Here is a 27,822-nt window from a genome sequence, read left to right as displayed (position 1 = left end):
TGCTTTATTTTTTTCCTGAATGCTCCCACCAAGCTGTTACAATAAGAAAAATAAGTGATCAGGCCCTATTCATTTATTATTTTTTTTAAAAATGACATTTTTAGCTGGACTGTTCTCAGTCTATTAGTGCTGCTGGTGTGGTTTCTCTGGAAGGCTGCAGCTGTGTTTCAGGAGCTGAAGAGCAGATAATATGTTATCTTCTTCCAAGGTGATTCATGAGGAAGGGCTGCTGTGAGACTGCTACAATTAGGTGGGGCATTGTAGACATAGCACTGGAAAAAGAAGAACACTTTATCTATGGCATGATAAATAAATAGAAACTGAATCTTGCTTTAAAAGGAATTTAAATATAACTCCATCCCACCATACTTTTGTGGGTATCCTGATAATATGAATATGAAAAAAAGGTCTGGCTCTAGAGATCACTTTTCTCTTTGAAATTAAGATTTTCCCCCTTGCCTTCCCCATCTTTTTCTTTCTTTTAAACAAATCTGACCCCATGTGATTTGGCAACTCAGCAAACCAAAATCTGGTTTTCCTGTATATACATCAGCAATTTATTTGACAGACAGGTCATTTTGAAGAGAAAAAAAATATTAAAAAAGAGTAAAGGATTTAAAGTAAAGTAATTAATATGCATAAAGAGGTTAATGTGCCTAAAGGGCTCTACAGCAGTATCATGGCTGAATGGTATCACATCTAACTGTGGTGATTGTTGGGAATTGCTGGTGAGAAAACTGTTGGCAGAGGTCAGAGCAATGTGCTCTGAAGCACAGAGTTAAATGAGGAGGGATACAGAAAAGGTGGCTAACTTCATTTTAGGCACCCAAAGCTATTCTTAGCTGTATCTGAAATGGCACTAGAGGCCTGGTCAGGCACCTGAATTCCTCTCTTGGCATTTTATCCAAACTCGCACAGGAAAACTCTGACAGACACTCAAAGTTGCATCTTTGAAATCAGTGTGAATGTTTCTGAACAAGCAAACTTTGCACTGAAACAGGCTATTTATGAGAGCCTGATTTGTCAGCTGGTAATGTTCTTTAGCTGGATCTTGTTACTCATCACACATAGACACACACACATATATATTCATACACACACACATATGTAAGTATATGTATACATATGCACATGTATTTTTAAAGCAAGCTGAATAAGGACAGCAAGCTGCCATCAGTCAAGAAATTTTCCATCCACCACACAGATCTTTGCTGTCACTTACACAAGCTGAGTGACTGATAAAAGCAGGTTGCTAACTTCTCCCATCAGCTACCACTAGAGAGGGAAATGTCCCTTTGTTTTGTTTTCTTGCAGATGAACTCTTGATAGCTTTTGGCAGCTGAGATGATGTTGAAAGTCTCCTTTGAAACACACTAAGATTTTTTTCTGCTTTGACTAGGAGGTGGCTTTTTCAAAGGAAACTTGTGCAAATTGTTGCCCATTTTTCACTATTTCTGCAGCCAGAAAGTATATTTTCCTCTTTCACAAGGTAATTTTCCTCTCTAGCTTGGGAGTGTTTAGTCCTTTGTTGGAAGATCTAGCTTTTGCCCTGCTGCCTGCTGCTTTTCTGAGCCTGATACCCAGAATTTTACTTCCTTTCTGCCTCTCCCTGCACCTGAATGCCAAATACTCACATGTTATCCACAAGGGTAAATGGAGAAAGCAAGACTTCCCAGAAAGCATGACTTGAACAATATCTGACTCCAGACCCATTCCCATCTAATTGCGAAAAAAATCTGTCTTCTAAGCTTAATTGTAATTGGTTTTGTGGGTGTCTGATTGAGAGGAAAATGCAAACCATTATATCAATAAAAAGCAATTGCCACTAGTATGATCAGCAGTTCAGATACCAGAAGTTCCTCTTTGTCCTTCTGCCACTTTACTGATGATTCTGCAAAGATTCAGAGTGCCCTGGCCTCTGTTTCAGAATGCTCAGAACAGTGCAGGAAAGCTCTTTTATTGTTGTTGCTTTACCTCCTTTTCATAAATGACCGTGTTTGCATGACAGAAAGAAAAAAACCCACAGAAATATGGTCTAATTATGAAGGAAGGAAGTACAGCTCTAAGACCAAATGCTCTTGGGGAAAACATCCATCAGGTTCTGCCATGAGAACCAGAGGCTGCCAGACACTTACTAATTCTTTGATCTCAGCAATGCCAGTTGAAGCTTTCCCAGTTTGTAGTTCTGGATGGTGAAGCCATCCCTATTGCTTATCTTGCTCCTTTTCCAGGTTTAGGCACTTGTATTTATGGAGCTTTCATGTAGCCTAAATTCCCTAAAAGGAAAACATTCTAGTCAAATTGTCATCTGTTCACAGAATGTAAATAAAAAAGAGAAAACATGGTCATTTGGGTGGATCCATCACAGGCTGCTAGCTTTGATTTGGGGGCATCTGTATCGAGCTCAATACTGTGGGATTGAAGCATAGTTAGAAGTTACCAAAGATAAAACAAACAACAATCAAACAAACTACAAACAAACAAACAAACAAACCAGCAAGGCACACAGGTCTGATGTGGGGATATTGGGAGACAAATGCCTTGGTCCTTATAGAAGTTATTCAGTCTTACTATTAAAAAATGCACCTCTCTCCCATGTGAATTTCTCTTGTTTCTGCTTCCAGCTATGAGTAAATCTTATGTTTTTCTCCATTAACATAAAAGCCTTTTAGGTATCCAGTATTTTATGGCAATGAAAGCATAGTTTGTCAGGTTACTATTTTTCCTTTTCTCAAATAACTAGATTGAAGTTTTAAACTCTTTTTTTCTGTGAAGATTTTCCCACTTATTGTGGTTCTTTTTTTTGCCCTGTTTAAAGGAATGTTTTTTAATGCCATCATGAAACAGTTGGTATTTTTCAAAATGCACAAACTAATTTGAGGGTATATTTTTAGAAAAAAAAAATAGGAAAAGGGGTTAAAATTACAATGTAAACAATGTACTTTCTTTTCCCCAAAACATGCAACATGAGTCCAGTATAGTGAATAAGTTGAGAATGTGTTTATGTGAGAAGTTTTCTTTGCTGGCAGAGTATGATCCTGATATATCAAAATGTCTGTAAAGGAGCCAAAACAGATTCACAAGTTGAGATAATGGTAATCACAAGTCTTAAAATTGCAAAGGATATTTCTGAACAAATTTTTGGATTGTGGTAAATGATTATGGTAACTGACAGAGACTTCTCCAACAAAGATGAAATGATTTTATGTCTGTAATATTCAGAATGTACTATGCACATTTATGAAGTGTTCATCAATTTGGGCAATGTAGAGTGTACATTAGCAGAGGTTATCATAGCAGTAAGGATAGACTATTGCTTCCTAGGTTGAAGATGGACAACTGCACATAGAAAATGGTATGAAAGACCTGCTAATATGACAGGTTTAATACCAAGTAAAGCTACTGTGAGATCTTATTTCTGAAAATATGTATATATGTATATATACAGTCATGATGCTTTTAATTTGGCACAGATAGTGTTAAAAATAGTGTAATTTGAAGGAAGATTCTAAAATCGGTTTAAGAAAATAAATGCACCTGGAAAACAAAAATTACCCAGAAAAATCACTGTCTTTCAGGTCAAAAGACAAAATAAGTGGCACCAAGTACCACCAGCTCTCTGTGTCCCTGGCCCTTTGTAGTGATGCCAACCTAATGAAATGGCTCAGCTGCTGAGAGTTACCTTCAATTAGTGCAATTTGATCTCTCTGATACAATTAATATCCAAGAAAAATACTAGGAGAAAAGCCACCTGTAGAGCTCAAAGTTGAGCATCTCAGGAAAACACTAATAGGAACAGTGAACCTGAACTACCCAAACACAGCACAGACTATTTGTAAATCCATTTATTCCAACGCAATTATTTTATGGAGCTAGTACTCCTTTGAGGTTAGAGCAGAAATGCTTCCAAATTGTATCTCTGTAAGATATTGCTGCAACCATAGCACAAAGCTGAGGTGAGAATTTTGCTTCAGGTGCCAGCTTCAATCATGATTAACTGCTAAGTTTCATCTATTGCAGATGTACTACGAGGTCATTAAAGTCAGCTCAGAAATGTCTCTATCCACTCAGCCATGCCAAATGCCAGCTGTTTATGAGATAGGAGAAGTGGATCAAAATGATTTTGATAGTGTGTTCAACCTGTGATAGGAGTGCAGTTTCAGACCTCTTTATCATATTAAAGCCCAGCTTAGATTGACAGTGTAGAAAATCACCCATGACTTTGAGAAGCTGCAGGATAATGTTTCACTTCAACGAACATGAGGTGCTTGTCTAGTCACACATTACCTGTGGGTTTGGAGAGGATTTAACCCTCCACAAACCACTAGCTGCTTATGCCATGTTGAAGTCCAAATTGTATCCAGGTGTTGGAAAAATAGAATGCAGTGTGGATATGGATAAATCAGTCTATCCAGACTTCCCACTTAAAAGAGAGGATGGAACCCACTGGAAAAGAGAAGGCAAAAGCGTTTGGTTTTTTCGTGGTGTTTTTTTTTGTTTTTTTTTTTTTTTTCCGGTATGGCACTGTATATTGGAAAACAGGAACATAGGAACATACATTGATGGTCATATGAGGACAGCCTGGCAGTACTACACTGCTTTTCAGCTTCTTACCACCTCTCCTGGTCTACATGCTCAGGTTGAAATATGACAGAATTACCAAAAAGAGGATAATAAAACTAAAAAATATCAAGATACCTGCTCACTTTCAAAGACAGCCTTGGTAGCTATCCCTGGCTTGTAAGCCCAAATATTCTTACAGATTTTCTCTCAGTATACTGTAGTATCAGGCAGGAATCATTTTCCTGAACTGTCATCTTTAAAGTTTTGTGAGCCACTAAAGGTTTGTGAGTTTAGACACTAATACACAAGAAATCTTCTTCACAGTGCTTCAAGCAGGTTCTCTATTTTCCTCCAGTAAAATGATGTGTTTGTGATGAAAATGACAGCCCCTCAATTTTCTATTCTATACGACATATTGCAAAGAATCCCCCAAAAGAGCATGTGCTCATGTACCCAAAGTGCTCAGAGAAGTTTAAACCTGCCTTTTCTTTTTAATACTGAAGGAAAAAGGCCTAACTGTTTTGCTCTATTTAATATTATCTTTCCAATGACAGAACCCCTCTGTACTGCAGAGAATCTTAGAGAACCAGAAGGGTTCAAAATATATTTTTGCCTAATATATTTATTGGGATCTTTCATTACATAGAACAGCCCCCTGTTTGTCTTTTTCATTTGGCTCCTTTAACCTGTGCAGGCACAATACATTCAGAGGGTAAAGCAATAGCACATGTTCCTTTCATTCCTGTGACATGGATGTTTGTACCATAGATCAGCTAGTTGGAGGAGAATAAAGAAAAAGATGCTGGTACCTCACTTGCCTCTGCAGTAAAATGCCTCGCACCGTATCTCAGCTGAACGATAAAAAAGACAAATTTAGTCATTCTCAGGAAACTCAGGTGTGCTATGATGGATTTGCTTTTGGCAAGGGAAAAAAGTGAGAACTTAACTACTTCTCTGACCATTCTGCTCCAAAGAATGAATCTACAGGAACAAGCTGATTCTGCCAACGCTTTCCTCTAATGCAGGCACAGAAAAAACCTTGCTAGACTTTTCACTTTTTTGCTTGGTAGGAAGAGGTTGTTGCAGGGCTTTTGACAATAAGTGGCAGAGATTTGGAAGGTTATATACACAGCTGGTATAAATTGTCCAGACTCTCCCAAAGTCAATCAATGCTGAAGTGTATTTGTAAGTTCCATCTCCTATTCCCCTCTGAGCCAGATTTTACTTGCAAAAGACTGTAACTTACTTCTTTGGTAAAAATATTAGATTTTGTTTCTGCACCTGTAAAATTTACCTAAACTTGTTTGCCTGCACCTCAGGGGCATTGTAAGGTTGAATTAGTTAAGCAGTGTACACTTTGAATTCCTTGAATAAAAAATGCAGAAAGAATGCAAAACAGTAAGAATCCAGATCTTCTAAATTCTGCTTACTTTGTTATAGTAATTCTGGGTAAACTAGACCAGAGAGCAATGCACTGGCAATAACTCCCCATAATCCTGTGTGAACTATTATTGGTCAGGGTGTAATAGATGATATCCTGCAATTCACAGAGGTACTGGTTGAGTACTATCATATTTATAGGTATTGCTGTAGCCACAGAGATAGGCACTTAGGTTTAGAAGTCCTTGATTAGTTCCCCAGTGTTAGCCCTGGCTGTAGAGCTGAGATAAACAAGTTGCTCCAGGTGATATTATAGCACAGTAATGAAGTTTAGATGGCAGCTGTAGCAGCTGTGGTTGCCCTTGTTTTATTCCTCTGATTAACATATACAGGTTATTATAGCTAAGGTGATTTGGGCCCTTATTTCTGTCTTACACTTTCCTAAATTCTTTTCCTGTGGGATGAGAGACTTGCCTGCAAAAATCTAGACTGAATATCATTATTGCTCTTGTGTTTTCCCCCTGTTTTTTGATCTTGTTTCAAAAAAATCCAAGATGAACCACAATGTGCCTTTACAGCTCCAAGTCAGCCGATATTACCACAAGTTTATGAGAAGAAGCAACATGGTTAGCTTTGGTAATTGCAATCTTTGATGTAGATCTTGTCTCTGTTCAAGAAGACCATCATCTTGAACTGGTCCATGTGCTGCCAGTTTGCCTTTATGCACTGTAATGGAAGTTTCTTTCCTTCTTGTTAACTCTCTTCTACCAGTGCATGACTTGTGGTTTTTCTCCCACCACAGCTGAAGACATGAATAATTCATTACCTGTTATGATTGATTCATTACCTATATATTGATTATTAAAGTAGGATTCAGATGGGAGTAGAGTTAAAACCATGGTTGTGTACTGATAATATTTTCTTCTTTTTTTCAGAAGCTGTTAGGCCTCCACTAAATGGGAAGTCATTGCACAGTTAGGCAGTGAGAAATAGGAGCAGATGATTGATAATCACAAACCTTTGAGCAAAAGTTCTAGATCCAATGGATTTCTCTTTTGGAGGAAGAATCTGAGAAGTTATCAAGTTCTCCTCCTGTTGTTATCTAAATCAATCAAACCAATATTGTATGATGGATGCTTATTGATTTTTTTTTTTTTTTATTATTCTGGGAAGAATTAGTTGTTATGCATTGAAGTTACCTTTGAAATAATTTTCCCTTCTATACTTCAAGCCCTGTGAAGAGTTAAACATCCTATATTTCAAAATACAGTGAAGACTTGATAAATACTGTATAAATAATAGGATTGTCTTCAAAGATAAATAGGCTGTTAGCTTTCCAATGTTTAAGAAAAAGAACACTTTGGGTGCATATGAAGAATGGGTGGTGTTTGAGATTTGCTCTTTCTTGCAACTATTTCTCTTCTTGCCATACAGCTCCTTAATGGTAGAAACCAAAGAATGGGTTAGGAAACTTAGGAATGGAACAACCAAAATCTCACACGCTTAAAAAACACAATTAATGATTTCAACACATTTTAAAAGGCACTTTAAAGTCATTATGGAACCCCACAGTGGTAGCATAATTTCCAGTTTTTTATCTTGTTTTGCAACTTAAAACAATTCTTCATCCAGAAAAATACAGTTCAAAATATATCATTAGTTGCTGAACTCACAATTCATCATTCAATAAGCTGTTTCAGTCAAAGAGTGGAAACCAAAATAAGTAATAATATAGGTTAAAAAGAATTGCATACATCAAGATCAATTGGTATAGTATTTCATCTTATCTTTGGATCTGAAAATACATATTTTCTGTAAATGATAATTCTACAGACAGAAGGAAATTAGATAAAGTGGAGGAAATTAGATCAGAACTTGCAACAGATGAGGAGAATAATGTTCTTAGAAGAAAGAATTGGGTAGCTGGAGTCGCTTTCAAGGGATGTGGTCAAGACACCATTGCTATACACATTCAAGAATTAGTTAGATAAAACATTAATGGAGATTCTAAATTGAATTGTCTGTAATAGCTGTAGGCTCTGTCTGCAGGAAGCAAGTGTTTTTCTTGTTTGACTTCTCTGATTGCAGACAAAAATCTGTTTTGGTGTCAAGTGGAGACTGACAAGGGATTTGTTGTCTTTTTGGTATCATAAATTTTAGCAACAGGCAATTTGAAATAACTACACTGGGAGTAAACTTATGTTTGACTCAAATAGGAGGAAGACTCCCTAGGACAACAATGGAAAAACAACTTTAAGCACAAATAGGTCAAAGCCAACTGATTTTCTGTTTAATGAAAAGACTGTCTTCTCTATAGCCAAACCAAGAAGAAATGAATTCTGAAAAAAAACCACTGTGGACAAATGCAGGATTCTTTTACATCTTGCAGAAGGATGTTGGCATAAAGGTAAAACATCTTCATTTTGACTTTACCCATTTGCACTTATCTGAAAGCATAAACAAAATACACAAAAATATGCAGAAATAGCTATGAAATAATATAGTTTTGCTTGTGGATAATGAAGGAATATAAGTTACTAGGTACCATTTACTTCCTCATCTGCTGATTAGGAACACGGCAAAGCAAGTAATTGGAAGTAGTGGTGGTTCTGACCTCAAATGGTTTCCTTTTTTTTTTTTTTAAAAAAGATTGTTTTCCTCTCTGAGAATGAAAAGAGATTTGTTGAAGTTTGAGAGAAATGTGATAGATTTTGTCTTGTTTCATTTCACACCTCAGAGTTGATTTAACTATAGCATAAAGGAAAATATTGTCTCTGGCCGAGATAATATACAATCCATGCAGAATACAGTACTGAGAATAACTGGCCATCTGAAAATGCCTTTTCAACTTATCTTACATATTGATTCCTCAGTTAGCAGGGGAGGTAGATTCCATTTGTTATTTACTTACAAAAAAATTCACCCTTAAATTAAGCCTTTGGCAGTCTGAAGCCTTCCCTTGAATAAAGTGCTAGCAGTGGGAATAACTCCTGTGTTTAATGTTGCAGACTACTCTGGAGTCCACACTTGTGTAAAGCTTTATATTTGTGTCAGTGGCTAAAGTAGAGATAAAACTTGGGAGAAGCCTTGAGACAGCCCAGTTCTCAGCTTGTACTGGGGCCCATCTGTTTTCTTCATGGAGGCCACCCCCAAACTGGACCAGGTCTCAGACCTCACTGGAGCAGGATGGCTCACACTCAGCTGGTCCAGATCATGCTGGCTGCATGAACTGTGCCTGCTTGAATTATCCAGCCACAGGGATGGTGATCCTGGCACCACTGTGCACTTGCTGTGAGCCAATCTACAGCTGGGCCAGGCATAAATACAGAAAAGAAATGGGCATACAAATATGTAACCCTCCCCTTAGCTCTGCCCTTTGTCCCGGGGTAAAGGTGTTCAAATTAAAGGGGATCACTTCTGAAGGATGTATTTGTGCTTCATTCTCAACACAGGGTGAGGGGTTTCTTCAGAAAGATGAAATTCCTCTGTCCAGGACAGATTTTCTGTTGTAGTGCTGTCTGGTAAGCAGACAGAAATGGACATATCTCCCACCTCCTGCTCAAAGGTTATCCTCCTTTTGGAAAGCTATTCCTGAAAATCCTTCTGCAAGACTGAAATATGCCAGAAAAATACCTATATACTCTCCATCTTCCTATGCCTGAGCTCATTGCCCTACTTCAATCTCATTGTTTGCTCTGTTCCTTTAATCCTGTTCATCAGAGGGGTTTTATTCTGAGGGGTTTCCGAGCAACATATTCCCACTTCTTCCACCAGAGCCAGCAATAAGTATTGTCTCCTATGAACTCAGGAGGTCTGGTTACCCTGTGTCTCAAAGATATGGATGGAGATAAAATTCACTGAAGTCAAAAGAAATCCCAGGACAGAGGCAAGAATAGATTCATGGTTCCTCAGTATTTTTAAGTAGAACAGAAACTATTCATATTATGTGGAGCAAGAGAGCAATGTTAGCCAGCAGTATTAAAGAAGAAATATTGGTTAATAAAAATGGCTATAGCTACATGCAGGCAAATTAGATGCATTTCAGTTAATTTGAATTCTTAGGACCTCAGCCATTGAAGTCTACTGCTAGCATTTATCAATAATAACTACAATAACAATAATTATTAATCAGAGTAGTTCTGATTAATTATATACTCTGACTGTATTTTAAATGTTTTTTTCTTTTTTCCTCATTCTTCTGACAAAAGTAACTTATCTACCCCTTTCACTACTGCTGGCATTTCACATACACACACATATATATAATAATAATAATAATAATAATAATAAAGAATTTTTTCTTTCATTTTAAACAGTTTTAAATTTTTCCCAACTTGCTACATAGCACAATTTTTTACTGTGACTTTCAGTTAATGTATATTTCTGCACTTGGCTCTTAATTTCCTGCACTTTATCCACTGTACATACTCACTTGCTGCCAAAATCATCATTTTACATTTTAGTCTGAATGGTTTCAAGCTGGTTAGGTTTCATTCCCCTGCTTTCTGGAAAGTAGCAGGGGAGAAAGCTTCTTTTCTTTTAATACTGAGTGAATAACTACAGTACTTGAAGCCTAGAGTGAACCAAGTGGGCAGAGTCATCATTATCACACTGAGTCCCAATTTTAACATCTCATGATTTGTCTGAAATTCAAGATATGCAGCAATCAGCCTTCTGTAGCAGTTAAGCAGTTCCAGCAAGATTTCCATAGAGCAAAATGCAAAGGAGTTACAACTCCTTGGGCTGAACATTTTCACAAAGAGTTCTTAGGGGTTTTTGTCCAATTCCTCAGGAAGTTAAAATCCAAAATAACCCAGCAGACACTGACAGCTCAGAGATACTTCAAAGGGCTGCAATTTAACGTGACAAATCTTAAGGTCCTTGGCTTAGTTCTTGCTGAGACAAACTCTTCCCCACACTCTTCTTTTTGGGGTTTCAATTAAGCTGTCCCACTGAAAAGCCAAAGCCACCCCCAAACCCCCACACCCTGGCTGTGCACACATTACCCAGCTGCAGAGGAGTGTCCAGGGCCCTGGGTTGGGCACTCTTGAGTGGCTGGACATGCTGCCAGTCCTATCAGTCCCTTCTGCTACTGGCCTGCCCTGGCTCTGATGATAGAAGGGATTTTGATGAACGTGATCAAATATTTCCTCTCTGGTAGGAAAGTATTAACTTTCAACTCACTCTCTTCTTGCCTGCTAGAATGATGGATTTTATTTAATAAATATTTTCTTCTGAAGGCACATTTGTATCAGCTATAAGGTTCTTGATAGATTCCCTCTCCTGTTTTCCAAAATCAATTAGGACATTAGGAGTAATGGCTGCTCTGATTTATAACTATAAGTTTTTGAGGATACAGCATAGGCCTTTGGAATCAGGGAGCTTAAAGCTATTGGCTTCAGTAGCTTTTCACTATACAAAAATAAAGGTGCATAATTTCATCATAAGAAAGCAAGTACAGGACCTTTTCTATGCTATTGGAACATTTATATTCATACAAAAGAAAGATTAAGGAAGTACACCCTATCAACAGGTTATTGCACTGGATATAAATTGCATTCAATTAAAAATCTTTTGTTGTTTTTTAAAAACATAAAGAGAAAATGCATTTCTTTTCAGAATCCATAAAGAAGGCATGGGATACTTGAGAAAGCAATCTGCTGAAGACTCATTAGGTCAAAGCAGCTCTTGGAATTTTGCCTCTGGCTCTCTAATGATCCATGAAAGTTGAATTCAATAGAAAATGATTTAACTGTAAAGTAGTTGAACTGAACCGACTTTTGCTTGCCTGGATATTTTCTTAAGCCCTTTGATGTGTAAATAATATTTGTTTCTCTTGGAGTTAAAGGTTTTCGATAGAAATATTACTGAGCTGCTTTGAGATATTTTGCAGCCCTATTGACCTTTGTTCCTTTTTTCCACTGGCAGTGTCACATACACCCAAACCCAATAGCAGGAATTACGGGATATGCACAATGAGCCTGCTGGTCTTGAGAGACTTTTGAGAGCTCCTACATTAGACTCTCACTTTCCAATCCATTAATTCTGCTGTTCTCTGCCTGTTGGGAGTTTTGTTGTGTCTTGTAAGAATAACAGATCACTGTTGAAGCTTTTAAGATCTGTTACCAGGAGAAGCTGCTGTGCAGACAATGTGTCTCCACTATCCTGGCACTTCTGGCTGCCAAATTTTCTTTTCTTTCTACTGGTTTTTGTTTTGTTTGTTTTTTTGCTAATAAAACATTACTTTCAAGAATGAGCAATGGAGAGGTCTCTTTTTCTCTTGGAATGGAACTGCACAGAGTGATATTTTTTACACAGACCTGCCAGAGGATGGCATCATAAGTTGCAGGACTGCACTTGCCTCTGCAGAGCTCAGGGTGATTAAACTTTCATGACAGGGGTTGCCCTGCAGACCCCTCCAGGCAGATGTCTGGCAGCAGCTGACTTAGCATAACCTTGCACAAACTCCTCTACCCTCAGGAAAGTTCCTCCTGGAAGAGAACCTCTGTGAAATTCCCTGGGGCAGATTTACTTTAGGGCAAAGCATTATGTCTTGTGGCTGCTTTGCCTTTCCTCCTGGCTGCAGTTGTGCCTACATTCAGTGTGTAAAAAGCTGCTGCTCTGGCTTCCTAAATTTGCACATTATGAAGATATTTTGCCTAGAAAACTGCAGGATGCTGAGAGACTCTGCAGTGCTGAGGTGACCATAGCATGGAAACTAGGCCAAATTTGCTGCAGATCTGAATCTCTGGGCCTGCCTTGGCTTCTAGGGAAATATTCTGTCTCAGAGGGGAATTGTTCACAGGCTTGCACTGCCAGTCTGACTACATAATTAGTGAATATAAAGAGTCTTAAGTGTAGCTTATTCAGACATTGTTACAGGATTTATCATTCCAGAAAAGGTAATGTGTAGAAATTGGTGTGTCAGCTGGTGTAAAAAACCTATCTAATAGGGAGCAAGTGCAAAATGGTTTGTTAGACTATTGCACACAAAGGCATTCTCACTGCAGGCTAAGAAAACCCTCATGGCAGGTTATTGCAGAATACCTTGAGGACTGTAAATCCACATCTATCTGCACACTAACCTCCCCATCCATCTGCATGAGCTCATTGCACATGACACTGATTTTAGAGTAGAACCCCCCACTGGCTTTTATAAACATGAAAATCAGTCCCTTGATTTCCCTGCTTTGAAGACCATTCTCCAGATATGGCATATATCTGTCCTTTACTCTTATTTATGTTGTAGCTTAGTGTGGCATAAACTACCTTCCATCCAGGGATTGCTAAGCACTTTGCAATATTCAGTTAACAAAGTCTCAAAACACAGGTAAATAGTCACATACCAAAAAACGTGCTGGGTTTGTAATTATTCAGAAGAGTCTTATGGTGAGCCAATGTGCCTGTGTTTTTCACTTCCCTCCAAATTCTGACTTTCAGAAAACCAGTAAATGTTCAGATAAAATATTCAAATATATAGTGTTTTTTAAGAGAAAGGGGGCCAAGTAAAGTGCAGGCTAAAAGGGTGCAATTGAAGAGCTACAGAGAGCTTCCTAACATGCAGTAGTTTGTTCTCATGTTTGACCCTAAATGAGTGCAAATCATTCTTTGTATCTTATAAGCTAAGGAGATCACTCAAGTATGTTCACAATAAATACATTTCCAGATATTTCCTACCACTGTCATTTATCAGTTAAAAGAAAAAACCCAAGCACTGCTGCTGCTACTGAATTGCATTTGAGTAGAAGTAATACAGGATTTTCTATTAATTTAAGGAGAATTGGTGTTGGTATATTTCATTGAAATATAATATATAGAAATTTGAGAACAGGGATGTGACCAGGCAGGGCTTCTCCTGATTTATACCCATCTAAACTTGTACTGGATGAAGTAAACTGCTGGGATGAACACTGACCTTAGTCATGTCTTGCAACTGCTGTGCTTACCTGGGGAGGGACAGGGTAAGATTTAAAAGCCTCCCCATTTCACCTGTGTAAATTGGGAATTTCTTACATTCCCATCTTAAGGGTCGCTCAATATCAGGTTGGTTGTGCTGTAATGGTTTGAGAACCAGCTACTCTCTCCATTAGGGCTGTGCCTAGATTACTTGGTTGCTTTATCAAGCAGATTTCTTCTGTTTCTGTTCTGTGAAATAGTGCTGGGTGCTAGACAGGGAAAGTGAAATTTCTGTATATGCCTATGCCTTCACACAGGACTAGAAGTCTAGTCATGCCTTGATTTCCAATCCTGATTTGGGAGCTAAGAAATTCTGCAAGGTCCTGCAATTTAGCTGAGCTCTTCCATTTCTGCTCTCCTGCCTTCATCCTGCAGTGAATTTGATATACTACCCTACACCTTTCAAACACTTATAGGTTGCATTCACTGCTAGCTTAGTTTCTATCTAAGTAAAAGGGAAAGAGTACAAAGGTATGATTATTTGTTATCAGGAGTTTAATAGTGCAGTTATATTAAGGTAATAATACCCTCTGCCCTCAACAAATATCTTCTGTATTCCGAACTGTTTAGGATGATTTTCACTGTTTTAGATTAAAAAACTGGTCAGATTATAAAACCTGTGGTGGGCATTATACTCCTAGTATTTAATTTACTATTTGGAGCTCCTCCCTGGCCCCATAATATCTTTGCTTCCATGAGGAAACTACTAATTTTTGGTCTTTTCCTGTTTTTTGAAAGTGTTTTAACAGTGTTGATATCCTTCTGCCTTTTCTTTACATGGCTCTCCAGTGACCAGGATAGGGGAAGGAAAGAAATTCAGGCAGAAAAAACCCATATTTATTGAGCTTCCACCCTGTGATAGACTGAAGCTTCCTCAGAGATCATCAGAGCCTATTATTCATGTGCATTTCTCATGGGATTCATTTAGGCCTGGAGGAGAGAAACTCATTAGAGAGGTGTTTATTGAAGGTTTAGTCTTGACTCTAGAATTGATCTTTACTAATCTTTCACACTGCACAGATCCCTTGAATTCACCTGCTTTAATTAAGTGTCTATAGACTGGCTGGTGCTTAAACGCTGATTTCAACTTGGCTGGTAACTTATACTAATATAAAAAGCCTAAAGCATCTGCCAGTTTTCTGGGTGGCTTTCAACAGTTTCCTGAAGATATCCAGCTGTTTGAGCAAAAGACTTACAGGATTGTTAGAAACCAAAGATCCATGAGATTTTCTCCATGATCTCTCAACACATGTGCAAACAAAGATGAGTAAATTTCAGTACCTTTGTGGTTTGGCTGCTCAGATCTCATTTGACCAAATCTGAAATCTAACAGCTTTGAACTTATTCTGGAAGATAACCAGTGATTCTTTCTCTTCACCAAGGAGAATTTTCCTGTGGCAACAGAGCTCATGTCTGAAGAAAACAAGAGCAATCCTTTACAGAGATGTGTTGACACTGTATTGTGCAGTCTCTTCATCTCAAATACATTGCCAGAACTTACAGTTTATGTGTAGGGTGTCCAGAGGCTCCAGCTTTGGTTCAAGTCATGGAATTGGCTACCAGATATAAAACTGGTAATTACATGATCATGAACATTCAGAATTGCTGGTATTATAATGGTAGCTGCACTGAAGCTTGTGGAAAGAACTATGTTGGCATTAAGAAACTCCAACATGTACAGTCAGTCAGTCAAAACAGCTGTGAAAACATATCTTAGCAACACCATCTGATTGTTCTGGTACTGGGGTGAGCTGATTCAGAAGCAGCTTGCTTCTTGTCACTCTTTCAACTTTCCATAGAAGATAGGATTTTTTAATTACTTCATATTTATACTTATTGATGCTAAGGGGAAATAACAGGTCAAGGATGTTTAGGAGATTTTACTTTCTTATGTTTATGTTAGCTAATGGATGCCAAAGTTCTGCTGAAAGAACACAATTTCTTTGGGAGAGGAATCAGAAAGGGACTTCTGTTTTTAATTTTTAATCACTACTAGGGGACTCAAGTAAATGGAGGAGTCATACATGAGACTTCAGCCTAGCATAAGTTGCTGAATGTCTTCTCAGAGTTTGAACAGCAATAAAACGTTCTTTTGTAGCACATTTCATCCAAGAATTTCAAAACTCAGAAGTTCAATATTGGTACCTGTATTTTACTAATATTAAAAGAAAGGTGCAGAAAGGTCATAAGGAGTAGAGCCAGAAGTCATCTTATGACCCCAGAATAAATCATCTTGATTTAATTATGGTGGGATGCTCAAAACAATTGACCAGCTTGGAATCTAAATCTTGTGTTCTTGCTGCAATGCCATCAATCCAAGGTAAAAGAAGTGGAAAGGAAAATTACTACAATCCTGCTGCATCCTTTTGAGCTTTCTGGGAATGCTTTGCTTGTATCAGAAGTCAGTTGTGCTCATGCTCGAGTGAGACACTTTTGTGCCTGAAGTTGTGGGTCCTCATTGTCCACATGTGCTTTTGCAAACTTGTTTGAACAGACCCAGGGATCCTTTATCAAAGAAGAGAATATGGGAAGTGGAAATGAGATTTAAGAGCTTCTCCAGATGTCCATTTGGACGTCTCTTCCTTACATGTCTCATACTTACACTTGACAAAAGCAGAAAGTGTAAAAGTAGAACTAAAAGACCAAACCAGCATAAAAATCTGTAAAATTTTTTGAATCTCAAAACTTGTTCTCATGGGTGATCAGTAGAAGCTGCTACAAGTTCTTCCAGTATCCATCATTGTCTCATTTAAAATACTCTGAGATAATGCTATATCTCCTTAATTTGTTCTTTAAATATGCTGAGCAAGTAGCTTTAGATTGCTCTTCACCCTTGAAAAAAGTGAAGAGATAGAATAAAAAAAAGGTATGAAAGTGTGTTACTTGTTTTTGGGGGCTGAACACCTACAGCTGTCAGGATCAACACTGATTAGCATTCCCATGGTACCAAGAAGCTTCCAATCTGGAGCTATCATATCTGCAGTCTTCCTTTTAGCCTCATTTTAGTCTCACATATCTCATTCAACAGATGGTTTCTTGGCAGAAAACATTACATTCCTTAAAGAAACATTAATATGGCACTTATGGGAGTGGCATAATTGTTCAATTATTTAATTCTCTGTACAGAGCCTAAAATGCTGTTATGAGTTGGGAAAGTGAAGCTTTTTCCAAAACAGGAGTCAGCTATACTATTCAGGCAGAGCTACAAGCATTTTTGACTCCTGTGCTGTTGGTATGAAAAATCAGATTGGTAGCTCTAATGGAGAGAAATCTGTCTCTTGTTTCCAGGAAAATACCTGGGAGTCAAGCTGTCTGCCAGTGGGATTGTTTGTGGTGAGGAGCTCTGATGCCTTGAACAATTATTTTCAAGTACAGATAATAAAAGTAAAATTCTTTGCTCCATATGTAGTCCCCCCATCCCATTTAAAGGTCCTTATGTGAAACAGCATGGAAGGACAGCTGCAGGAAGTTGTCAGCTTTTGGCATAATTTTGAAAACAGTTGTGAACTTTCTTGCACATCAGGGAGATGATGCCATGCAGATTCCATGTCTGTGTCTCTTTGGATGTTCTGTCTCTCAATTCCTCAAACATTAGATGCTTCCCCTTGTCCCTGGTAAGTGACCTTGTTTAAAAGCAAGAACTTACAGAAATGTGTGGTAGAAGGGTTGCTTGGCACCACAGAAATAACAAATCTCTTCTAAAAAGTCCCAATTCCAATTGGCTCTGGTAGTACCATCCTTCATAAAGAAGTAACAGGATAAGGGGATGCCTGGAAGGGTCACAGTGTATAAATTTCTGCTTTTAATATAACTCTCCCTGACAACTCTGAGGCCTGAGCAAAGCAATTATTTACAAACTATTCCTTTGCCCTTCTGTGCTGTAACACTGCATACCTGCAGAACCTGGGTGTGATTTCCTCATTGTTGGTGCTTTTGATTTATGGCCTGGCTATTTCTGTTTGCATTTGCATTCATAAATTACCAATGCAATTTATACATGTACAGACCTGATTTATGCAGCAGAATCATGTTTATGGTCATGTTTGTGCTATCATTCCCTAAAAGTTAACAGGAAGTGTTTGGCTGCTTTATGAGGTCCCACATAAATGCTGAAACAAAGGCTGGCAATGTATGAGCACTGAAATTACTTAAATATTTATATATATAGCCATTGTTAAATTAACAACCTTTTTATTTATAATACTATTATAAGACTGATATGTTTATATCCATACTGTCAATGATAACCTTCCTGCTTTTATTTCAGGCTTAGCAGGTAATGTTTATATTAGGCTTTTATGTCAATGTGTTTTCAATGGCATTAATGTCCCACACAAAGCAACATTAAGCCTGCAATATCATTCATAATGTTTTGATATGGATTTTGTATCTGTCCCTTTACTGTTAACATAAGTATAATTTACACCTATTTTTCACTGGAAGGATTTTTGATGTTTCAGAACCTCAACATCTGTCTCTGAAGACACAAAAGTTGCACTTGATGAAAGCCTAGCTTTCAGATTAAAAAAACATCTTGTTATCAGGCTCCTCCAGGTTGACAAGAAATAGAAATCCCCTTGCTCTCTTCAAACAGACATGAGAGAGACAGTCCCTTTATCATTTAGCATAGCTCCAGTCCAACAAGGCAATAGCTTAAGTATGTGATGTCCTCTGCTGAAATAGGACTGGAAATCAATTATTATTATTGTTGGTATTTCAACTGAGTTTAAAAGAGCTAGCTAGTCTTGTCTGAATGACTGACTGTTTGATTTGCTGTTCAAACTGAAGAAAGGAAATTTCAAACACAGGAAAAAAAGATGATTTGAGTGCTTCTATGAAACAGTAAAAAAAAACCCAAACAAAAATAAAAACGCCAAAACAAACTAAAATAAGCAAATAAAAAGAACCCAAGAGCTTTTTTTTTCTTAATTGAATGAAAATGCTTCTCTGATTTCAAAATTATTAGCAGATTAGAATCTGATTGAGCAAAATGTTATTTAAACCTATGCTACAACATCACCTTAATAAATTTAGTCCAAATAGGTGTAAACAGATGTGGCAGATTGTGAAGGTCCAAGGTTATGCATTAGATATTTAGTAGGGCTGAATAAAGAACAGAAGAGGATATAATTATCTAGTTGCCTTTGCCCCCAGTCTGCAGTTCAAGATTATAAATTGTCCTATAGAAATGCAGGCTGAAGAATCAAACCTCCAGCTCTGAGCTGGATGTGGATTTGAGGTCTTGGAGAGAAGTAGAAAAAGAAAAGGATTTAGGGAGACAGAAAGGACTTGTACAGAGAGGACATCAGCTAGAATTCACAGTGAAGCACAAACAGGTTATGATGATTATTAGTCATTATGTCATGATCTAGATTTATGGGTATGGGAACCTGATTCAGGAATCATAGAGAGAGACAGAGAGATGAGAAGTATAACACAGTGGGGTTCTGGTACTGTTGGTGCTGTAAATATTTGGATGTGGGGTAAAAAACTGGGCCTGGAAGAATAGGTGGAGTGCCTCAGAGTCCATGAAGGAAGCACAGGTGACTTATCAAGTGCCCTGACCATGAGAGGGTACCTCACATGTGGGCTGGGAGGAGTGGGTGCAGAGCTATGTCTGGGTCCCAGTGCTTGATACACTAGTTTTATGATGTGTATATACCTGCAGGCTTGAGCCAGAGAAAATGACCATTTCCAGTTAGAGAAAGAGAGGTATTTAAGAATATCAGTGATTTTATAAGACAAAGTAGGGAGATGCTCTGAGTCACTGTCATATTTACATTGAAATATTTTGAATGATTTTTACAAAAGTTAATTCATGCTTCTCCAACCTTTCTTTTATTCCTTCTGTTGTCTAGTCATAAAAATAATGTTTTAGTGTTGACCTCTAGCAGACTTCACAGGATGAATGTGATTCCTCTAACTGAGACATCATTGTGCCTCACTGCATGACTTTGCAGTGAGGAGGGTCTCTATATGCCAAGCATATACACTGAAGTAATTTCTTTTCTGAAGACAGTGGGAATTTTGCCAATGATGTCAAAGGTGATAGGATTTCAGCCAAACCATTTCAGTAATGTAATTTGGCATAAGTCCACTAAAATCTGTGGAGCCACTTGAATGTACATCAGCTAAGAATCAAGCCAAGAAAATACAAATTACTCAGCATAGTCTTGTAGATGTTTAAGAAAGGTTATGAAGAAAAGAATCATCATATGATACCTGTAATTTTGATATGAACACATGCATGTAAGTCCTAAAGGAATTTGATGGCTAAAGATTTGAATATGATTTAAACTAAAATGACACCAAGGCTGTGCTGAGATTTCACAGAGCTGTGCTCGCCCCGAAGGCTTAGACTGAGGCAGAATGAAAAACCAAGGAAACAAAATATTTTTAAACTGTTTACTGCTAAAGCTCTCTGTTTTCAGTTATTAGAGAGTGATATTTAAAGGGTAAATAGTAATAAAGAGGGTAAATATGCCTGGTGCTTACAATCAGGTGACTGTATGGAGGCTATTTTAGTAGGTTATGGAAAACTAAACTTCTTAGCTTTCAATATTTAGCACAAGATCCAAGGATATGGACAAGGTAACATCAGATTCCATTAGGGGATGCTTGCAAAATGCAGAGTGGTTGTTTCACACAGGAAAAGGCTGATGAGAACAAAAGGATTTCAGATGAAGTGGAACATACGGCTGCAAAACAGATTTCTATAATGAATTCTGAGGGGCGCATCTGTTATTATCTACGTGATATAAAATTGCTCTTTTTGTCTCATTTCGCTCAGTTGCACAAGATGCAATCACATCAAACAGGCACGTTCAATAAAACTGTGATCTGACTGATTAAAATGAACAGCAATCTGTTTTCTTCTGACAGTCACACAGCAGCTTGAATAACGAGGACTGTGAGCGTGGAATTGAATAGCCACTTGGAATTGATATTAATGTTTGGGAGTGCTGTTGAGGCATTTGACCAAATCTGTCCATCCAATGAAATAACAACCCTGTATCCTTGAATCATTTAAACCACAAGTAATTTGTGAGGCATATTTGATAACATCCTGCTGCTCCTCTTCACTTCTAAAGCCTTCTGAGCCACTGCTCTGCTATTCTAGCAGCATAAATTCCAGCAAAGGAAGTGTTCCTGGAAGGAAGGCATGGGCATCTGTTAGCAAGACTGGGAGAAGTTTCCATTTGCAGTAGCAGGAAGAAGGTTTGTGTAGAAAAAGACATCTTGATGGAGTCATTTCCCCTAACTCCAACATCTAGCCTGTTCACTCCCTGTGTAGCTGAGTGGAGAGATAACCCTCCCTTCCAGGGAAAAGTTCATTCTACTTTTTCAGATACATATATTTGGTGGAGACTGAAATTTGTTTTGAGATGTCTCCTGATGAAGATGTTAAACCACTGGATTTTTGTAATTTTCCTACAAAATCCATTGTAAGAGATTAGTACCACTGAGAGGTGCATTCTTCTGTCTTGGAGCTGGCAGCCTTAAGCTCTTTTATCTTGAACATGATGAAGTCTAACATAACAATCAAGGGGTCATATAAATCTACCTGCTCTGTTTTTAATGTGACATAGTTGAGAATCTATTGATTCTAGTATTCAGTCTCATCAAGTGGTATATTTGATGCCTATTTTGTTGTCTACTACAGTTGTTGTTTCTTTAAGTATCTCAAAAAAGAAAGAGCTTTCAAAAAGGCTTCAAAAAACTTCTAGCATGAACACAGTAAGTATTTCTATTTTAACTTCCTTTCCTTGTGGTTTTGAAAATCTATATTAGCTTGCATTATATGTTAAGATATGGAATAAATTGAAGGGAGATGAGCAAAAGCAGAGTGAATTCATTCACCCCATACTCTTTTTTTCACAGTATCTCTTTGGTTCTCTATTAAGACCTAAAATATTAAACAATGAGGAAAAAAAATCTAGTCAAATGTTTATGGCATAAACAGTAAATAACCTCTATATCATAGAGTCATTTTATATGCAACTTTTTGCTCGTTTTTTTTTAGTAGACATCAATGTTCCATTGAGAATAAGAAGATAAACACTTAGAAGGGAAACTTAAATGTAATATGTCTGTAGACGACAGAAATTTATTTGACTTACAAAGAGGTAGGAACAACAACAACAGGTCTGAGGAAAATAAGCTTCTTCATGTATCATGTTTAGGGTAAAGTCCAAGACCTCCACCCTCCCCATTAGCAAACATTTTATGGAGCAAGGAGATCAGTTGACTTGACTTTCCCACCAAGACAAGTAGTTGTGTTGCTCTCCAGGACTGTTGGAAGAGGAACATGTGTCTGTAGAAATAAGACCTCTTCTTGCTCTGTATATATCCTCCTCCTCCTCCTCTTTACACATCCATTAGTAGGTGCTATTGGGAAAACAGCACTGGTGAACCTTTCCTCTGATGCAGGAAAAATCTCTTTTTTTTTCCCTGTAATGGGAATAATAATTTAAAAAACTTCATTTCACTGTATAGCTGTAATCCAGGATGACCTTAGTTAAGCTCTCAAAAGACAAAATTCTTAGAAGAATAAATGTGTCCCCCTGTGTGCTTTTCACACAACAATTTTATGCCAGCATTTCAGTATGGAGGAAGAAAAATCGTTGAGTTGTATTTCATGTGTTTGAAGTCCCCATTTTCCTCATTCCTCTCTCTATTCTCTTGACAGAAACTTCAAGGCTGTGAAAGTTGCTTGGCAAGTATTTTCAAGAACCATGTAAAACTGTCATGGCACATTGAGTGACTTTTGGAGTTTCTTGCCTGCCAGTACAGTTAGATTATGAATAAACCAATTGTCAGAAATGTTTTTGTGATGACTTCTCTTCTTGACAAGCCTTTAATGAAAAATAAGCAATACAAGTGTCTTAGGGACAAGGGAGTAAAGAGGAAAGAGACAGGTGAAATGTTTATATCCAAGAAGGATTTTATTTATAAAATTAATTTAAAAATTATACCTTCCTGAAAAGGAAAAAAGAGACATCTACTTACTACTCTTTGTAGACAGCATAAGATAACACAGTTAAGCATCTAAAAAGTCTGTGTTCTCTGTAAATTAGTAATAGACTATAACAAAATTGTCTGGCATGTTGTGCTGCTTTTGGCTGGGCCAGAGCTCATTTTCTTCATAGTAACTTCATGTGGAACAGTATTTTGGATTTATGTTGGGAACAGTGTTGATAGTTAAGGGATGTTTCCATTATTGCTGAGCAGCACTTGCACAGTCAAGGCCTCTTCTGCTTCTCATCCCACCCCACCAGTGAGGAGGCTGGGGGTGGACAAGAAATTGGAAGTTGTCCTCCTGTGGTGTGTGATGCCATATCCATTTGTCTGAGCAAGAAGGAACTGGAAATAACTATTGCAATTATAAGAAACTTGAATATTTTTTAGCCACTTTCCTTAGCCATAGTTCATTCCATGAGCAGACTTACAGATGGAATTTTTTAAATGTATTAAATCAGGTAGAATAGACAAGTAGAATTAGTATAGAGGGTATTCTTGTGGGTCAGTTCTGTCCACAGTGTCAGTGAAACTATCATATTCTCATGAGATTCTGCAGAGGGAAGTAAACACACACTAGAAATTATTGAAGTCAATCATGGCAGCTTAAAAAAATAGAGAAGAGCTTGTCCAGCAAATGTTCAACTCCTTTTTAGGTTGTCAAAAATGACCTGACAAAACCAATCAAATACTGTAAAAACTTTATTCATGAGCCCAAGCCAGGACATGTGAGGGACTTTGTCTGTAGGAATCGTGGCAGGCTTGCTTGTTACCCACACAGGTGTCAGCCAGGGACAGCTCTCTCCAGGTGATGATGTTCCTCGAGCCCCTCTGTCAGAATATTGTTACTTTCTTGGAAATCCTCTGTAAATGTTATCTTGTGGTATCTGAAGCTCTTACAGGGAGCCCTGACTGTGTCATCATTGTGCCCAGCTGAGCTGAGAACACCCCACCATTTCCTTGAACTTTGTCTCCACCCCTCTGCTAACTGAAAGATGTTTGTCTATAATGTCTGGCATCAAAAAGCTTGTGTCTAAAGATCTACCTGTCACCCCTAATAAAAAATAATAAAGATGAGAGAAGGACTGTTTTGACATCTCTGATGGCTTCTCTGTGAGTAAAAAAGAAAATCTTGACAGAATATCAGTTTCCCAAGGAGAGGGAAGGCACATCAAGGTGAGAGACAAGGATATTTATTTATTAACTTAATGATTATTAAAAACTCATGTAAGTGTCCTCAAATCAAATTCTGGTTTGGCAATTCCTCTGAAATCAGTAGGCAGATGTGGCTTAGTTAAATGGTCTCTTTTTCTCTTCTTGGCTTAATAGCTTCAACAATTTATATATATGAAAAAAAAACATATGGAGTTTTTCAGACACCAGTCTCCACTTTAGTTTGTATCTGCCCCTACTCCATGTGCTGTGTAAGCTGAGTGTTTTCCATAGCAACCTTCAGACTAGTCAGTTCCCAGGCACAAATTCTGGAAGAAACCCTACAAGTATTCAGAAAGGATTGTCAAACACTGTGCATTCTTCCAAACACAGTAATTATTCAGATACTTAAACTGCAATGTATTGTTTATTGGATAGTACAGCATATTAGTTTTGGATACAATGTCATTTTTAAGTCTCAGATCATTAATCACTTCATTTTACCTTGACCATGATCATATTTATCATCCTCCCACCCACTCCCTGGATGGGAATTTTCTGATGCTAACAATTACATTACTGGAATAACACATTAAATTGTGTGTGGAGATCAGGTAGCATCCTTTGAAAATGGTACATTCCAATTAGATGCATCTCTTCTGCAGCCACTTATTCATAAATTAGTGTGCAATAATGAGTGCAGTGCTTAATGGAATTGAGGATTTGTGGTTTACATTTGTGTAGATATTCTTTCCTTTCATAAATGTAGAGAGAGGCATTTATGGGGTAAAAGAATTGCAACAAATGAGGCCTGTCTTGTTCAGTTTGTTGACACCTTCTGAGCAATCATAATTTGGGAATAACAGCTCTCCAAGGTTTCAGTGGCTAGCAATGAAAGTTCCTAAGCATATGTATTGTGGATTGAAGCAAGCAACCACTGCACAAAATTTCCACAATAGACCTTCCCACACATCTCTGCCAATCCTTTTCACTGTCTTAATATGGGTTAAAATTTGAGTTCTTAGATAATTTTTACTTAATCTCAGCAGCACACCTCTTCAGCAAACCCTTTAACCTTTGGATATGCTCAACTGTAAGTTGTCTGAAAGCTAGAAAGGAAATTTGGCATTTGCTTTAACTGTTGAAATGAAACAGCCAAGCAAACTTTTGTGAGTTTGTCACTTCCAAATTCAGAGTTTGAGTCCAGACAGTGTGCCTGACTCATCTGGTGTCACTTCTGTCTACATTTGGGTTAGCTAAATCAAGAATAGTGTGAAGACAATTTGGCATGTTGAATTTCTCAGGAGGTAAGGGCTCATGCTCCAGCTTGGTATCAATGTCATTGATATGTTGCAGTTTTGTTGCTGTATTTTCTTTCCCTAACTGCAATTGCTACTAGCTCATTTACTAGTTTTCCTTGATCAGCAGTGGTGGGATTGACAGATCTTTTCTGATGTGTAAATAGCTCTTTGATGGGAGACCAGCCCTCTCTGCAGAACCATGAAATCTCAGTGCAGAGAACATTATCCCACCTTAAGCTTCTCCATAAATAGAAGGCTGCATATTTTGTTCTTTTCATCAGAAGATTTCAAAACATTTTACAAGAGACGATAAGTGTATTTATAGTGTAAGTGTATTTATAGTCAGGAAAGACATCAGATTCTGAGACATCAAAACCAGATGTAAATGTAAAGCCTGTTTAGAGGGTTATTGGGAAAACTTGTCTTGCTATCTAAACCAGTGATGTCCCTCTTCCTGTGGTTTTCTAAGCCAAGAGTACATTGCCTTTTTCCTGCAGCTGACAGCTTACTGGAGCTGTCAGTCTTTTTGTGCTTTGTTTATGCTCAATTTTCAACTGGATGATCTAAGATAAGCAATGGGCAATTGTGACCTCTCCAAAAATGTGATAGTCCTAGTGGCTTGTGTAGATTAGCAGGTTCTGTACAGGGCATGAAATGCTATAATTATATGCCTTTCAGCTCAACAAGCTACTGGGAAATCTGGAAAACCTGAGTTCAGACTTGAAGATATAAGGAAAATACTAAAAGCAGACTAAAGTTTTTGTGCTGCTTAGTTTTGGACCTGTTTATGAAGTTGCATGTGTGATAATAATAAATTAAAATATTTAAATGCATGGTCATCATGGTTTTAAAATTAAAGCTTTCCTCTCAAAACATCTCAGTCAGGGGAATGATCTCAGGTAGAGTTTTCACTGTCTGTGCTGCTGATTTACTAATTTGAATGCTAATCAGAACAGAATGTGTCAATTTACTTCTACAGCATTTTTATTTTGAACCTTTTCTTTGCAATCAGGCAGCTGGAATATTGGTTAAAAAGTTTTAATTTCTATTCATTTCTTTCTGTTCTGTCAGCTTCTCTACTGCTGTGATGATTGTAGCTGTGAGGCATAAGTATTACCTGAACCTTCTATGACCTAATCAAGCTCAGGTAAAGATAAAAACCAGGCCTAATTTCTCTTCCTTTGTGCTCTTAGAATTCAAATGATATTTTCAAGGTAAAGGGGTCATCATCCCTTTTCTGCCAGGTATGCTTTTCTCTTTCCTCCAGGTTGTGGATGTATTGTGAAAACTGAACAAAATCAGATTCATGTTAAGGACATGAGCTTAGTCTTTACTTTCTAATCAGATAACAGCTCTTTGTGTATAGTGCTTAGAAATCTGAGTCATGGTTCTTAGCTCTGTTGTGTGAATGTATCCAAAGGCAAAGAACAAAGAAAAGTCCATGCCACAGAGAGTGGTTTAAGGTTTTATTGGATTCAAGGTGACAGAAAATATAGATGATATTTTAAACCCACTACTTCCACTAGATTATTAATAGCAATAGTTATGAAATAACAAAGCTTTCTTCAACTTTCCATGATTCTCCTCATGAGTAACATTAGTTTGCTGGTTATGATTACAGGAAGATATCTATTTAAGGTAGTGATTTCAGTGATTGGATAATTAGATATTGGAATCAAAAATTTCTCTCTCTCTCTTTTTTTTTTTTTTTTTTTAACCCCACAGAGACAAAGACAAGAACCATCAGTATTAGCTCAAGATTTCTTTCATCCCAATCACAGGATAAATTTCAGGAAGACCTTTTAGGGCAGACCCTGTGATGCTATATGATCAATTTATATGATAAGCAACATGACCACTTTGAAAATGATTAAGAAATTAGTTCCACCTGTACACACAAGGGTGAAAGAACTATTCCTTTCCTTCAACTCCACCCTCATTCTTCTTCTGAACCAGGGATCTATTTCTATTAGATGGTACCCACCCAAAGTCACATTTTCTTTTAAAGATTAGATCTGCTTTGGATAGATTTCACTAATGCCAGTCTGTTTTTAATTATATTAATTGTGTGTTTATCCTTGGTAGTACTTTTTAATTATCTTAATATTTCAGTTTCAGAGGAGGACTTCAAAAGAACATGCTGACATCACCTAGTCAGAATTTGGGTGGAGGACAACCTGCCTGTGAAATTGTGAATCAGTGGCAAATGTAACGTCCCCTACCTATGATTCTGTAAAATTAAATCTTCAAAGTAATTTTCTTATATTATTAAATATTTACTCCTTTTTGTAGGCTGTATATTATGATTACTTAGTTTTAGAAACTGATGACCTAGCAACCCAGGTTTTCTTATGGATTTTTTACCCCTAAGGGGAATCTTTACAGCATCTTCTGTTACCATAGCAATTCACCTCAGATGCCATTCAAAAGCTGAAAGCTGGAATTTTATTAT

The sequence above is a fragment of the Oenanthe melanoleuca genome, chromosome 7 (genome assembly GCF_029582105.1).
Source record: "Oenanthe melanoleuca isolate GR-GAL-2019-014 chromosome 7, OMel1.0, whole genome shotgun sequence".
Classification (NCBI taxonomy): Eukaryota; Metazoa; Chordata; class Aves; order Passeriformes; family Muscicapidae; genus Oenanthe; species Oenanthe melanoleuca.
Note: the sequence above shows the minus strand (reverse complement) of the source record.